Source organism: Epinephelus lanceolatus, chromosome 20 (assembly GCF_041903045.1).
Source record: "Epinephelus lanceolatus isolate andai-2023 chromosome 20, ASM4190304v1, whole genome shotgun sequence".
Taxonomy (NCBI): Eukaryota; Metazoa; Chordata; class Actinopteri; order Perciformes; family Serranidae; genus Epinephelus; species Epinephelus lanceolatus.
In genome coordinates, this window is record NC_135753.1 from 27,513,549 (window position 1) to 27,529,676 (window position 16,128).

Sequence of the window (16,128 nt, forward strand, 5' to 3'; positions counted from 1 at the left end):
CCCGATGTAGAATCTTTGCATAGTGATTGAAAATGTGACTTGTTGAGATAAGGGAAATGGAACACAGCGATCAAACTGCAGCCCCCTTTAATTTATTCCGGCAGGATTTGTTAGTGGCACACATCGCTCGGTGTTCTCCGTGTTCATTAACTCCTTTGCTCTTTGCTTGCACAAGTTCATATGGCTGTAAAGGAGTAAAATGGAACCACAAGCTACAGTCCTTTTTCAGTTTCTAGTGAAAGACTGGCTGTTATAATGTATGCACTGTTTTGTCTTACAGGCGAGTAAAAACAGGCTTGACTGAACTTAAACATAATTTCTGAGGTCCAAGGTAATTAAAGGGAACCTACTTTGCTGAAGTTTAGATTCATACTTGTATTTTGGATTTCTGAAAGAACATATTTACATGCTTTAATTGTCTCCTCATACCGTCTGTGCTGGAACACCTGTATTCACCGTCCGTTCGAAACCCTCCATTTTAGCACCTGTCTCTTTAAGCCCCCTCCTCAATTAGCCCAGTCCACTCTTATTGGTCAGCCTTTTCAGGTCATATGCGTCTTAGCGTCTCTGTACTATAATTGCAGCCAGGGAATGACTTAATTGGAGTACAGCGGCAGTTTCTCAAAGATTTTTTTTTTCGGGAGAGACATTTTTGCCTTTTTTAATGATAGTATAGCTGAAGACTGACAGGAAAGGTGCAAAGAGAGGGAGATGACACACAGCAAATGGCTGCAGATCAGAGTCAAACCCAGGCCATTGCAAAGTCCTTAACCTTTATGGGCCACGCACTCTACCAGGTGAGCTAGAGGTTGCCCCTTACTGAGAAAAAATGACAGACATGTTTCAGCATGAATATGATGTGAAATCAGGGAGAAATAATCAACATCAGCAACCAAGATTAAATGTTCCCCTGGAATTAGCACGTAGCCTCATGTAGCAGTGTACACTATACCTAATGGAAACAGTTGCAGTAGCATGCCTGGAGCAGATGACCGTGTAAAGAAATCTGTTACAATCTGATGTCAGCAGCTTGTGGCCAAAGTAGAAAAAGTAGTGAGTATTGCTTACCGGGATTACTTTTGTATATGTTTCCCTCATTATTTGCATCTTTGGCCACGTTTAAAGTGAACATTCGACATCGTAACGTGACAGAAAATAAGGAAAAGCATAAAACGTCCCTTCTAACATTTGTATGAAATCACCTTCCTCTGTGAAACCCCACACTAAGAAATTGCTCTACACTTTGAAGATCTACTCCCCACAGTGTGAGCGGAGGCAACATAACAAACACAACGTAAGGCAGTTAGTTTTGAACAGTGTTGATCTGCTGCTTTGCTGCACACCATCTGCTATCATAGACATCTTATGTCAGAATAGCAACCATCATTTTGACCAACAGTATGACAGTGTGACCTCACTTCCTGTGCTGTTGATTGAGAATTTGATGAAAACTGAGCTGAAAAACACAGAAGATGATGAATGTTATTTACATTGTTGGTGCTTGGAAAGGACACCTTTATTTTACTCATAACTGTCCTGCAATTTAAACTCACAAGATAAGATTTGTTTTATGTGTAACTTACTGCATACTGCACATAAAGCGTTAAAATGCTGTTTTTCTCTTAACACCTGTCTTGTAAGCCTTAATGAACTGCAGCCCTGGCTCCGAGAGGTGACTACACTAATGCTAATGGGATGGTGATGGACCTGTTTATTGGGAGAAAATTGAACCTCCCAATGTTTGGAGACTTTGAAAGAAATTATACCCCCAAAGTTTGTGATTAAGAAAATGCTTCATTTAGCCGCTGATGGCCTCTTGCTGTGGTGGCACTGCTAAATCATCCTTGCATTACTGCATATCTCCCTCCACAGCAACAATTACAGCATACTTCATATTGTCCCTAATTTGGCGTTATTAAACTGATAAAATGCTAACACGTTAACACATTCTCCAGCATGATGAAAATTTAGGGTTATTGCATTTTATGATTTTTACATTATTCAAGCCGGCCATTTTTCATCAAAATAAGATGGGCCTTGCCATTATTTCATAATTATTGTAACAATTTCTCCTGTGAAAAGGGTCACTTTCCTAACTCAGCAAAGACATATCCCTATTAGACTAATTTGCCTACATGCAAATTTTTGTCATTTTTCCCTCATTAACTATTTATCATAGACAGGAAAAAAATATATTCATGAAGGCGAGCAAAGGAGCAGCCCGACAGAGCTGAAGCTAATATTTTGCAACTCTAATGATTTTTTGCATCCTTAATTAGATAGAATAAGGTTGATATGATTAGGTCAGGATGTAGTGTTTTTCATTAAAAATACATTTCAGAAACTGTATTCCAAATGTGCCCTTGCAATTAAATAATGAATCCGATGCATTCCTTATTACGGACCCAATTAATATCAGAGGCAAGGGCGTAATTTTAATAACAGTGGGCCACGAGGCCTTCATTAGCTGAGTTAGAGAGAGGAGGGATGAGGAGAAGGAAAACAAGGTACTCACAGGAACAGCAGCCGTCTGATATTGAGCCAATTTTAGAAAGTTATTGAACAGTACACTCTTAAAAGGATATAGTATGACATTTTCAACAAATCAGATCTGGGGCAGGCAGGAACTGCAAATACTTCTTGTTTGTTTTGGACTAATTTGACACTAGCTGTATGTCAGGTGCCTGACAGGGCAACTGAAAATGGAAAGTGAGTCAGAGAATCACAAGTGAAAGGTCTTTTAAGGTTAATTTAGTACTTAAGGTGGGTTATAACATGCAGCAGTCACCTTAGAGCCTCCACTGTTGCACCCTATAGAGGTGTTTAAAGGTGCTGTATGAGACAGTCAGAGCATTAATATTGCAACAAACAATTTGCTATGTAAAGATATGGTGAAGTAATCCTGAGCAGAGAATAAAGTCATGCTCACTCTGTGTTTGTTATAACTTCGACCTTCTCTGTTCTTTGTTGCAATAGCCGGTCCAGCCATGCGTGCATGTTATCACATGTGAGTCCCTGTGTGTGTATCCCAGTGGCAAGCTAATAGCCACCACTCTGCACTGCACTCATACAGCGGTTACCCCTGATAACGCTGTCCAATCCCACAGTAGGGAAACAGCATTGTTGCAGAAGAGTAGCGTCACCCTTCAAGATTAGCTCTGTCAGCACTGTTGCTGCTGTTAGCACTGTAAGCTGCTAGTGTCTGTCTCAGTCACCTCAATATTGACAATCCAGGCTCACACTCACATACAGCTCCTTTAAGCTGCATTGGATCACAGGTAGCAATTTGTTTCTAAATTGGGCATCAGTCGGGAAACTTGAAATAGAAACAAGTAGGGGTGTAAAGCCCTGAAAGCAAACTTCTCCCAACAGCCATAAAACCTGAATAAACAACAAGATCATTTAGCAAAAACAGTAAAATTCAGCTCAATAATAACTGTCAGGGTTCATGGACAAAACAATATCATCTGTTATTAGCTTAACCATTTTTACATTGCATAAATTAGCCAAGCAGCTAGAGGACTTTTCCTCTACTCATAGCTTAACAAATTACATGTAGTATTCATACTTTTTCACTGTATCTCCTGACAGAACAGCACGCTTAAATTTCAGACTGCATGCACCTTTTTTATCAGCCTAACATTGCTATAAAAAAAAACTACAACTCCCAGGAGGTGGAGCTTCTACCACCAGGGTTATGCACAGATGTGTTGCATACTGCCAATGGTTAACCTGAGATTGGTTACTTTTACCAGCCTGTCCATTGCTGCCTATGTAAAAATAAACTCTGCAGAAACTCTGCATAGATGTAAGAGTGTGAAAATCTTTTTCTACCACTCCATACTTATTGATGTTTCCAGCAACTTGCCAAGACCAAGCTCAGTGGAGCGGTGGTTGTTCTGCGTAGCTGACTATTATTGAAATACAGCAGCTAATGTTGCCATAATAAGAAAAGAGTTTAGTGAGATTCCTGTCGAGGCAGGTACGTTGTGTTTCTTAAGTATTTTATCTCATTATGGCATTGTTAACACATGGCATGTGCTTTGTCGGTTGACCTGTATTTTTTCCAAAATCAAAAATACTTCCACACTGATTATTTATTCCAGAGTAAATGACGTTATCCTCATTGTCTTTTTCTTGGCTGCTCACCATTATCTACCTGGTGCAGTTTGACAGTGACTCTGAATTTAAAAGTAAAGCTATATCCTAAAGACAGTGATATGGATGGATATCCACACTTTGCATCGATGATATTGGATTAATCTACCAATTAATAATAAGATCGATGGATATTAACATCCCTAGAAAAGAGTTAAAAATCTGTCAGCCAGTTTGCACTGTGTTTGATTAGCCAACCCACTTCATACCTGAAATATAAGGGTCTCATGTATCCTTGTGTCAATCACTGATCACATCACCTGCACATTCGTGGGGCAAGCAGACAAATCATTATTATTATAATACAAAGACATAGACTTTAGTTTAAGATATACATAAGAAAACAGGCTATAAAATTAGGCATTAATGGAGTACATGTATTTGTAGTTTGCAGAGCATCAGAGGTTTCCCAATATCACACGTATGCCCATGACTTTACCACTGTTTATACGCAGCAGGCACACAAAAGTTAAAGCAAGCAAAACAAAATGAAAGATGATTATAATCAATTAAGTTGAAACTAGTTTTGCGGATGTGCTGTGCTGTAACTCAGAAGTCAGCAAAATCTCTCTGATGCTGTGTCTCCCTCCAGCACTGAAACAATAAAAAAAGAATCCACATTCAATAACCAACCTGCAAATGGCCTATTATTATCAAACTTGTAATTTTCACAAGGCGGTCATAAAACATAATCTAATTTTTACTTTCTCACCAATTAACTTTATATTATAGATTCCTCTATGCCATATGATCATTGGAGTTGCTTCAAGGTTTAAATATGACTCTCAGGTTAAGATGTCAGCAGTGGAGCTTAGCGGCTAAGCGGAGAGGGGGCGAATGAGCCAAGGATCTATCTACCTGTGTGCTCTTTAATTTGATCCCAGGAAGGAAGGAAAAAGAATGAGTTTCCGTCAAAGATCACTTGCCTCAAGTGTTGTGGATAACAGCTGAGAGAGGGGGCATTAGCTCACCCACCAATTATGGCATTTTTCATAATTGAAATTCTTTAAGACTTAACTCACACGTCCCTACTTCTATGTATATATATAGCAGATGCCACACCTTTTACATACTAAGTTTTCTTGTTTTCCATTTAAATGAATGTGACGTTTAAGACTGCTCATTAAAAGCTGAAGATTCGAATCATCAGTTTGAGACCCCTCAGTCGACTGAGATTCCTTAAGTTGAGCATTCATTGTTTTGTTTTGTTTTTGTCATTCAGTGTGCAGTGCACTTCTGGGGATGTTTCAGTCCCCAGAAGTAGCTGCAGAGTGAGCTTTCTTCGCTTTCATGCTGCTCTCCATACAGGACTCAGACCCTGGATGAGTCCAGAGGAGGAGAGTCTTTGCCCTGTCAGATTCAGAGATAACAATATTTTCTACGTTCTGCTTAGAAGTGGCTAATTTACAGCTCACAACAACTTTACAAGATATAGTCTCTGGCATTTGTTTGATATCTAGTGTCAGCAAAAAAATGTCACATATGTCTGATCCATTGTCAGCGTAGCCAGCAAGCATTAGCTTAGAGGGCTAATTTGGCCGGTTTACTATAGCCGAAACTTGTTCAAATTTTATTACGAATAAAGAAATGAATAGTATCATAATAATAAAAACAGTGAGACAAATCCAATTTAACTGGCATAATTGTGAGGCAGGTACAGCCCTAGTAATGTTCTTATTCTTATATTCTACTTTATAGTGAAGTGTGGTTGATTGGGTTGTCACTTGGCAGCAGAGGTGGAAGAAGTACTCAGATCTTTAACTGTACTAAAAGTAGTAATACCACTGTATTAAAAACACTCCGCTATGAAATTTCACTCAAGAAAAAGTTATTAGCAATAAAATGCACTTGAAGTATCATAAGTGAAAGGACCCAGAACGCAGAGTAGCTACCTTCAGTGTTATGTTGTTGTAAAATTAGATTATTATTATTTATGTATTAATGTGTACATGGTACTTTTAACGTTGTTGTTGGTCATGTGTAGGTTTCATTAGCATTCTAGCTGTGAGATTGCAGAACTGAGACTTCTCCAGTGTGCCAAGCGTGAAGGAGAACTCTGGTAACCATTGTGAAAATGGTCCTATCTAGAGCCAGTGTTTGATTTGTCCGTTCTGGGCTACTGTAGAAACAACATGGCCGACTCCGTGGAAGGGGACCTGCTCCGTATGTAGATATAAACAGTTTCTTTTAGGGTAACCAGAACACAATGATTTTTATTGTCAGGTCATTATACACTAATGAAAAAAGTTATGAATATTATATTCCATTTCTGCTAATAGATGCCTCTAAATCCCACATGCTGGACCTTTAACTACTTAAGTTACTGTTGGTAGTTTAATCTCTGACTGTTTTGTTTGGAAAATCTTGATTTGAAAAGTAACTAGCATTTTAATAAATCAAGTGGAGCAAAAAGTACAATAATTGTGGTGGGGAAGAAGTATAAAATAGCAGTAAATGGAAATACTCAAATACAGTACAAGTACCTCAAAACTGTACATAATTAAATATGAATGACAGTATTCTAGTGACTCTGTGTCACTGTTTTTCAGGCAGTTGAGCCTTGAAAACAGTGACAAACCTTTGAAATAAGCCAATAAAAAGTTGACAGATCAGTCAACCAGAGGGAAATTTGTACAAAATGCAAACAAACAAAGTCTTCTCTTTCCTTGTGCTTTTAGTTCTGCCGTGCTCTGAGCTAGTGAGTGTGCTAGCAAGCTCCACATCATACTACTGGTTCAGTAATGAGCCCCATTAATTATGTAAAGGCAGTGATGCAGATGGACCTAATTAATTGTCTCCCGTCACCCCGTTGATTACTGTACCTGGAAGGGAGGTGTTAATTTCTGTAATACTTAAGCAGGTACGCAAACTGTTTTGTCAGAGCCACCGCTATGACAATGACAGAGTAGAGCACCGGCTTACCCGCTGCAAAGCTCTTTTCATTCAGCAAAAGGAAAGTTTCCCAGTGGTGGTGGTGACATTGTGATAATTGAAGGAGAGAGGGAGAGATTAAAAGAAGTGGGGAAGGAGGGAGAGATGAGAGAGACGGGGTATGTGTGGTGGCCCTGGAGATGTTTTCGCAACCTGATTGCATCAACATTTGCGTACCTTCGTGCCGTTTGTCTCCGTATGTCTAGGTAATGGGTTACCAGCGGGCGAGTTTGGGAACACCCAAGGTGCTTTGCAACAGCAGCGTGGTTGGTGGGGAGTAAACCTGTTGAGAGTCAAACAGCACAGATTGGAATGGTAATGATAACTTGAGTCTGGAAGGCTGGCTGTTAATCATGTGAGATGTGTTCTCCATCTTAATCTATAGCAGCATCATGATGCTACCACCTGACCAGAGAGACACCAGGGTCATCTTTGTTTTCTACCAGTTACATGTGAGAAAAGAAAGCCTGAATCTCATTGCAAAAGCTAATTTGGAAGTATTCTATATTGCCTCGCTTTTTAGACGAAATAATATGATGCGCCTACAGTTTGCTACACAACATGAACATGCAAAACTGACAAGAACACCTTACTTATTTTAATTTCAAATCTATCACTGTAAATGAGTTTTGACATCATACAATCAGCATGGCCTCTAAAACTCTAAACTACAATAAAGCAGTTCAGTTGAATCTCTATTTACAAGACAACAATGCAGTGCAGCACTTCACCTGGTGTAATCATCAGTCTCGCTGTCTCGCTTTAGTACAGTGATGTGAGTATGAGGCCACCTGAGATGCAAATCTAAACTCAAGTAAGAGGAAGAAGAAGCTTCGGAGTGGAAGGTGGACAGAAGGAGCAGTAGGCCGTGACAGGATACACAGGAACCGCTGTCATACAACAATAGAACCCTCAGCTTCTGAACAGGAACCCATAACAGCAACACAGGAACACCGAGAGAGGAGAGGAGGAGCTGAGTGCTTTAGCAGCACAGGAAGGGTCGTCTAGAGTCAGAGGGCAACTATTGGTCTATCGTGTGTGTGTGTGTGTGCGTGTGAGTCCTCCCAACCCCCGAGTAACCTCTACCAAAGAGCAAAGTGGTCGCTGTGCACATGCATGTGTGTGCATTCATGTGCTTATACCGTACGTCCGTGCATGTGTGTACACTGTCATGCACATTTGTAAGTGTGAGTACATGCATGCAAACCGCTCTGCGCGCCCGCATGTGCATGTCACATTAGAGTGGCTTCTTCAATTACAGCGGATGGGTTTTTTTCTTTTCTTTTTTTTTTTTAGTGGACAGCGCTGAGGGCCCCAACGGCCCCGAGGCAATAGCAAAGCAGGCAGGCAAGGACAGGAGCGATGTAGCAGCAAGCACAGCATCCGCAGTCAGAGCATTAGGGAGCTCAATATGAGATATGACTGCAAAGGCTACATGCCTGTGTTCCTGAAAAGGTCATTGCTGGGCAGTAATGTGTGAAAGCGGTACACAGTGGTTAAAAAAGAAAAGGGGGGGAAACAGATAAAGATCAAACACATGCACCCTCCTTCCTCCTTCCCAATTCACACACACATACGATTTTATTCAACGCAAATTACTTAAAGAACAACTTTCCAAACAACAGAGCTTTTTTTGCACATTTACCATGAGCCCACCTCTGCCTTAAATGAGCTGTGGGAGGAGAGCTGTTCTCCATTAGTCTGTCCCTTGCACCCTTTTTTCAGTCAGCATTGTTCTTTGTGATACACTTCTTTGACCTCTGTTTAGCACCTGCTGTTTGGCGCAAGGGGCCGTACACAATAGGTCCATATATACTGTGGCTTTCTCAAGAGACCGGGCATGTGAGGACATGGACATAGGAACAGCAATTACCAATGTCTCAGTGGTTCTGTGGACGCAGGTACTTTCAGCTGTTTTACAAACAAAGGTGGACAGAGCAATCATTATGGTTGAATGTTGATTTTCTTTAGGGTTTGCTATCTTTTTTCTCCAACATCGGATTTATTGAATGCTAGTAATTTTATTTGATGTGTTTCTTAAATCTGAAAACAGGTGTATGCTCATCTAGTAATCAAGGTTTATTATCTGGCCAATACAATTATTCTAGTTTTGTGAACACAGGCACAGCCCTCAAATTTCATGCACTCACTTTCTCTCACAAACAAACCACTATAATGTCTCATCCCATTTCCAAACAGGCCCACAATTCCAGCAGCACATAGAGAGAGAAGGGAGAAAGTGTTCCAGTATGAACTCGTCGGTGTGAACAGTTTAATTACAGGGAGTGTCAGCCCCATTGCTTAATGTGTCCCTCACAATTAATCCAGGGAGAGGATGTCATTATCTACCAAAGCCTGGGCCTGGGCAGGCGTCTCTGTCAGAGGGAAAAGAGGGAGGGAAAAATGAAAAAGCAAGTCAAAACAAGGAAGTGCCTTTGGTTAGCAGCCTACAGTACGCTCGACCTCTGTGTCACACAGAAAGGATCAAGCTAAGATTCTTGGCGGCTATTTCAAAACACTGTGTTCTTCGAGTGTTTCGGACACTTGTGACTCCGTCAGTGAGGAAGGAGATTTTTCCCTCAGTTTCTTCATAATATGAAGCTTCGCCTGTCAGCTGTCAAAACATGTCCAGCTGGAGGAGGTTAAATTGACGCCAGGTTTTCACCACATTGAGATGCTTGTCCGTCTTTCCTTCCTTCTCCTCATCCTCTACTGTACCTCACCTCCTTCCTCCTCCATCCTAAAGAGTCCTGGGCCTGTTCCCTTGCCATCCCATAATGTGAAACAGAAGGCAACAAACTGGACTGTTGAAGAGTCAGAAAAGATTTTAGCAGCACTGCACACACTGAGCAAAAATTTAGAGGAGTTAAAGTATGTCAGTTCCAGAGGTTTTGCGACCAAACTACATGGCTCAGATAGGTCATGTGGAAAAAGACCAAAAGGTTGATTGATTAATATTAAATGTGTGTACCAGTAATTATTGTGGAAAGCTAATTGTCAGCTGAAGAAATCTTACAAAGCAAAATATGACGACATGCGTACGGTACGCACAGGGGTGATGCTGTATGTAAAGCTCACTCACACATACATATAAAGATGCATATACAGCCTCAGACTCCACAGAGGCTTTACAGCTTGAACTTGACAGATCTGATTCTTTGTGACTGTCCGCCGTTAGTCACTTCTTTCCCCCTTTCTCCCTTCCTCTCCTTTAAAGAGTTTGACCTTGGCCGCTTCCTGCGGCCCGGAGGGGATGAGGAAGGTCTGGTGATTGTGACAGGTGTCGCGTCTTAACAGCCCCACATGACATCCCGAGGAGAGATAGACATTTGGAGGGTTTTTTTTCATAAGGGTTTCACTCATAACCTTAAAGAGACAGTGTGTGTGTGTGTGCGCGCATGTGTGTGTGAGTGTGTGCATCGTACTACTGATTCCCCAGCTCTCATTTCGGTTATTGGCTTGGATACTTATCACCTCCAGCCTCCGAGGCCTGATTAGGTTGAAGCTACTCCAAAGTCAAATTTTGGATATCAAAGGCAATACTCAACTTTGACATCTGTCTGCCGCATCTTAATATGAAGCCTGATCTCCTGAAATTCTGAGAATCGAGCAAAACGTCTTAAAATATGTGTTCCAGTGAGAAAACATGCTTTCAAGAATTACCAGGAGGGGGCATGTCTATAAACACTGAAATAGTTGGGTGTAAGATATAAAAACATTCTCAATAGTCTGGTTTATGTGAGTGGTCTCTGGTTGCAGGGTGCTGCTGAACTGTAATTTTCAATAGAGGCATGTGTTTCAAAGTGCTTTATTCATTTTTATATTAATCCTTTAGTTCATCTTCTTGCAAATATTTAAAATTACACAACCACACGTTGCAATGCTTGCTCATATGTGGTAGTTCAGGTTTGAGGTTACATATTTGCAGATGGAGTCATTAATTTAATGTGTTAAATGCTTTAATCATCCTCGTATATCATCCCTGAACACACATCTTTCCCTTTGTTAAACAAAGTTGCAGGTGAACTTCAATGTGCTTCAGAGCAAACCTGGAAAAGTGATCTCCTTAGGGCCCAGGGTGAGTCAGACATGGTGTGCAAGCAGAAGCTGGGCTACGATCTGAGTTGTTTACTGTAGGCTGGGAGTAGGCTTTATTTTCCGCAAAGGAGATTAGTAACAGTGAATTATGCATGTCTTATTTTCTGGATTATCTCAGGCACTCAGAGATACTATCTCACTGGATAATCTCTTTTAAAGTTGTTCAGTTTATTCTGACTGTAAATATAGTCATTGCTGCTTGTTTATCTTTTCTCGAAGTCCAATTTGGTCCGTGCTACTTTTGGATGGAGTGTGCTATTGCACTTTAACCATGATTACTCAAGTTGAAATATTTATAGACGGCGATTTGCTTTATAGGCACAGTAATGAGAGGAGGGTGGATGAAAGCTACTGTAGCGTACTAGCCATTTTGTCACTGGGTGTGTGAACGTATGTGTGTGTGTGTGTACGGTATGCGTGTGTCCCTGCATGCAAATATGAATGGGTGGCCTGTCTTGTCCAGTGGTGCGTTTAACCAGACACAGACCTTTGCCTCAGCCAAATCAGGCCCAACACAGACAGTGTGCATCCATGCCATTTTCAAGCTGCTCCAATTATATCTTCCGACTGTCCACATATTGGCCAAATTTACAATAATAGCATATCTATTTCCGTTCTAATGGCTGACATTGCTTGGCTTATCCATGCATGTATGTCGGTGGTCTTTTATGCTTCGTGGTTTGGTCTGTTCCCAGTCATGTGGAATGTGCTGCAGCCTGTCTTGACCCTGTGTGTATTGCATGAAGCCAGTGTATGTATCTGTGTGTGTATATGTGCATGCATTACTATCTCTGTGGATGTGCATTTATGCACTGTGACCCCTGATGTACAAAGCTTGTGCATCTGTACCACAGTATATATGCCTGTTATTTCAGATTGGTGTGTGAGCGTGTGAACCCAGCGCATGTGTGTGTGTCCATGAGCCGTGTTGGCACTCGTGTTTGTGTGCCTACATACAGTCTGTGGTATGAACCCAGTGCTCAGCAAACAGGCCTTGAGTCCAGGCCAGCTCTGACAGACAGGGTGGTGGTGGTGGGGTGGAGTGGAGTGGAGGGATTGACCCTCTATAGCTTAGAGAGCCTCTGCACAGTACACACTCCTCTCTCCCCCCAACTCCCTCCTCCCCATCTCCCCACAACCCTCCCCTCCCTCCCTCCCCCCATTCCCTGCTGCCTAGCCCCAAGCGCCCGCAGGCACTGGAGATGCACGCATGCGTGGCCTCGCACTGTGTGAGGCTTTGTCTGTTTGTGAGCATGGTTGTATGTGTGTGTGTTAGCATGTAGATGAGCGTATGTGTGTGTGTGTGTGTGTGTGTGTGTGTGTGTGTGTGTGTGTGTGTGTGTGCGTGCGTGTGTGCGTGCATGTGGATGAGGATCTGTGGACAAAAGAAGCAACCATGTCTACCTCTTCTCTCACTTGGCAATAATCATTGATGCTCCTTTCTGCTCTATCTGTGCTAGTGTGCCCGCTGCATTCTCATGTTATGACTGCCTTTTGTTTTGAGATGTACGGAAAAATCTGTGTCAAATGGGAACGCCTGACAATGTTAGGGTGACAATATAAACACAAGAGACAGAAAGAGATAGGCTACTGAAATCAATGTTTATTGAAATCAGTGCTTTGTGGTTTGGTTTAAGACACAGTAGCTTCTGTACAGTAGTTGGTAAAGTTGTTAGGAGACAATAAGCCTTTTATATGAGGCATACAAATTAGATACTGATATAAATTCTCATCACCTCGTGTTTGGTTCAACAATCCAAAATCCCTGAGTAGTTTCCATTGTCCTGATATTTGCTTGATGCAAATATTACTTTACCCTTTAAATCAGTCCTCTATCGATGAGAATCATCATGGACATCATTAGGCCTCGTCTATTGCCATGTCTTAAGTTGACTAACTGGCTCTTACAGGTTTGTGTGAGGATCACTCGGCCTTTCTTAAAGTTGGAGTGTGGGACTTATACATTTAAATGAATGTCCATTACATTCAAGCACTTGCCAGTTGAGTTCACACAATGCTAAATAAGCCTATCGCTGTCAGGGAAAGCTCTCTGTATTTCACAGTATACCAAGGTTTTGGTGTCAGGTGTCTGTGGCGACTTTACGGACAGAGCAGCAGCTGGGAGTATGGCCGAAGCTATGGGGAAAAATCCTAAGAGGCGTTCAAGAAAAGTTCCTGGAGGGGATGCTCCAGGTAAAAAAGAAAGTTGGCGTTCAAAGGAAGGATTAAAGTAAAAGAAAAAAACATGCGCAGAGATGAGGTAAGCTCACCTGCAGACATACGTCATGAGCTCGTGTCAACAGTGTTTATGTAATTACTCTCACTGCCAGAGGGGGGAGACTGGAGTTCCGCCTTCGTGCTTTAATATACAGCAGTGGTCCAGATGGGGATAGGCTAACCCAACAACAACAACTGCTCCAATACGTGTCTCAGATAGTCTGCATGTTTCCCGATGGACTTTGCCAGTGCTTTTCATGACTCAGATTTGGTTCCTCTTCGGCACTAGATTAAAATTGCATTATGGAAAATTGGCTTATAATCAGGTGACTTGGCACCTTTTAAAACATTTCCAATGATCTGTGTGCTCAAAATACTCTTTTTTTTTTCACAGGAAGCTAAGCTCCAGAGTTATTAGAACATGCTGGTACCAGCCTATAAAGCCAAGTCTATACACTGTTTTTCCTCAATTCATTTTCAAAGATAGCACCACACCAAGCATCATCCACATCCAAATTCCCATGCCCAAATACAGACCCTTGCATTAAATCTAGCCTCCTCCAGATTTCAGCACCAGTACTCAGCCACAGCACCAGCTCCACATTCAGCTCCATTCCCAATACTGCTGTGGCCATTTTCTAAGTGCCAGAACCAGCCACAGCCCCATTCCAAGCACCAGCTGCAGAACCAGCACCATCCTCAGTCTTCTCCCAAATGCAAACCTGTACCCCCCACTCAACAGAGCTCCAATCTCCTCCCTAGTCTCAGTCCCAACCATAGTCCCAGCCACAGCCGGGGCTTCCATGTGCGACTGACACATAAATAACCAAGCCTGTCCGCCACCCAGGCAAATTCAAATGCACCTGTCAAAGTGATGAAGCACCCGCCCGCAGGGAAGCATTGTTTACATTTTCACTCCACTCTTCGCAAAAGTGAGATTCTAATTATTTTCCCACTGTAAATTAAAGCCAAGTGGGACAGAACTACAAACCAAAATGATCATGGCAGTGGCAGGAGAAAACCCCGGCCCTCCTTTGTATGAACTGCGTGAAGGGTGGGAAGCTGAAGGAAGTGTGTGGATGGTAGACGGAGGGACGGTCAGCAGCTTTTGTCTTCAAGTGGGGAGATAGTGAGGGAGACAGAGAGGGGAGAGTAGGGAGGTACAGCGTTCACACAGGCTGTGCGGCAAGTCTGCTTCTGTTGTGCTCATTACAGACAGGGTCTAGAGAACTTCAACCAGCTGGAATACATTATGCCCTCACATTTCATACATAATAATGTGCCAAAAATGTGCTGCATTATTTTTCATACCAATGGACACGGAGAGAGAAAGAAAGACAGAGAGAGTGAGGTAAAGAGACGCAGAGAGAGAGAGAGAGAGAGAGAGGGGAAAGATTTAATTAGTCCATGGGAACATGCAAATGGAAGGTAAAATTAGACAGAGGAAGGGAGACCTGGGGAAGAGAGAGTACATGAATGGTAATGATGGCTATCTAGTTTGGATCAATCATTAAAGGATCAGGGGGACTGACAGGCCTGTTCGTGCCCACGCCTTAGGCTCCTGTCCTGGACAGTCGCCAGCCCGGCTCAGTCTGCCTGGCTATGGAGACTTCTCCTTCTCTCCTCCCTTCAGTTCAGTCACACACACATGAACATACCACATGTACTCATATATTGCATTCAAACACACATGTATACTCACACTCCCAATAAAAGCTTAATATTTAATGCCTATGGATAACTCGCTCTGGGGCCTTGTTAGTTTGTGTTTATTAATCAGTGATGCATCCCCCCCTTCTGGTACTGTTTTTACAATGGAGGATTAAGGCACGCATGGGTTGACTATGGGTGACTTTAAATGTGCTCCTGAGGCATATGATTGGTTCCCATTTTGACACTGTGTTTTGATTATTAGTTGAAAATGGCAAAGTTTGCTGCATGGGGTCACGGGGTCAAGTTGGGGAACTGTTTCGGCTGTCAGCAGGGAAATGTCCTCTTTTAATAATGGTCAGCTCTAGACACTGTGTTTACATCTGACATGTCAAGAAATGGAGGAAAATGTCAGACATCGATATTTGTGACAGTCAAGGACATGTGAGACAAGTATATAAAATACACTGTAGAAACAGACATATAGTTATTACTAGACCAGTCTGTCACCTGGTGGAAAATTACTATTTAATTCCCAGAATCAGCCTGCCCTCTTTTTAGCTGTTAGTTGCAAGTTTAAATCCTAATTTAGGTATGAATATGGGTCACTTTTTTATATATAACACAAAGGAAAATCCTTTTTAGAATGTAGTGCATTTATCCTTTTTATCTCCGAGGCAGTGATGCCTATTTGTTGGCCTCAAACTAACACAAACAGCAAAGGAATTCCAAATCCATCTCTTGACAGACTTTATATTTGCACACACTTGAATAAACGTGATTGACAGGTCAGTCGAATTTTATTACAAGTCACAGTGCATTTTTAAAAAGAAAAGCTTTCCACAGGCGCCTGTATTTGAGTGCTGATTGCTTTTATTCTGCATTCATACGTGGTATGGTATGATTCGGTTGGCGTGAAATCGCATCTTCTCCCAGAAAGACAGACAGACTATATTTGTGAACCATGGAGCCATGTCTGCAGCTGTGCCATCCCCACTTCCTGTGCCCCTGTCCCTCCCTCCCATTCTCTATGTGCATTTGCGGTAATGTCTACAAATCCTGAAATTTATGTCC

The 16,128-nt window shown here is 41.9% G+C and overlaps 1 protein-coding gene across 1 annotated transcript in view; it reads left to right on the forward strand.

The window, feature by feature from the left end:
- The window catches only part of ofcc1 (orofacial cleft 1 candidate 1), an 87,537-nt gene that overhangs the window by 61,299 nt on the left and 10,110 nt on the right, over window positions 1-16,128 (forward strand). The gene's annotated exons all lie outside the window — the stretch shown is intronic.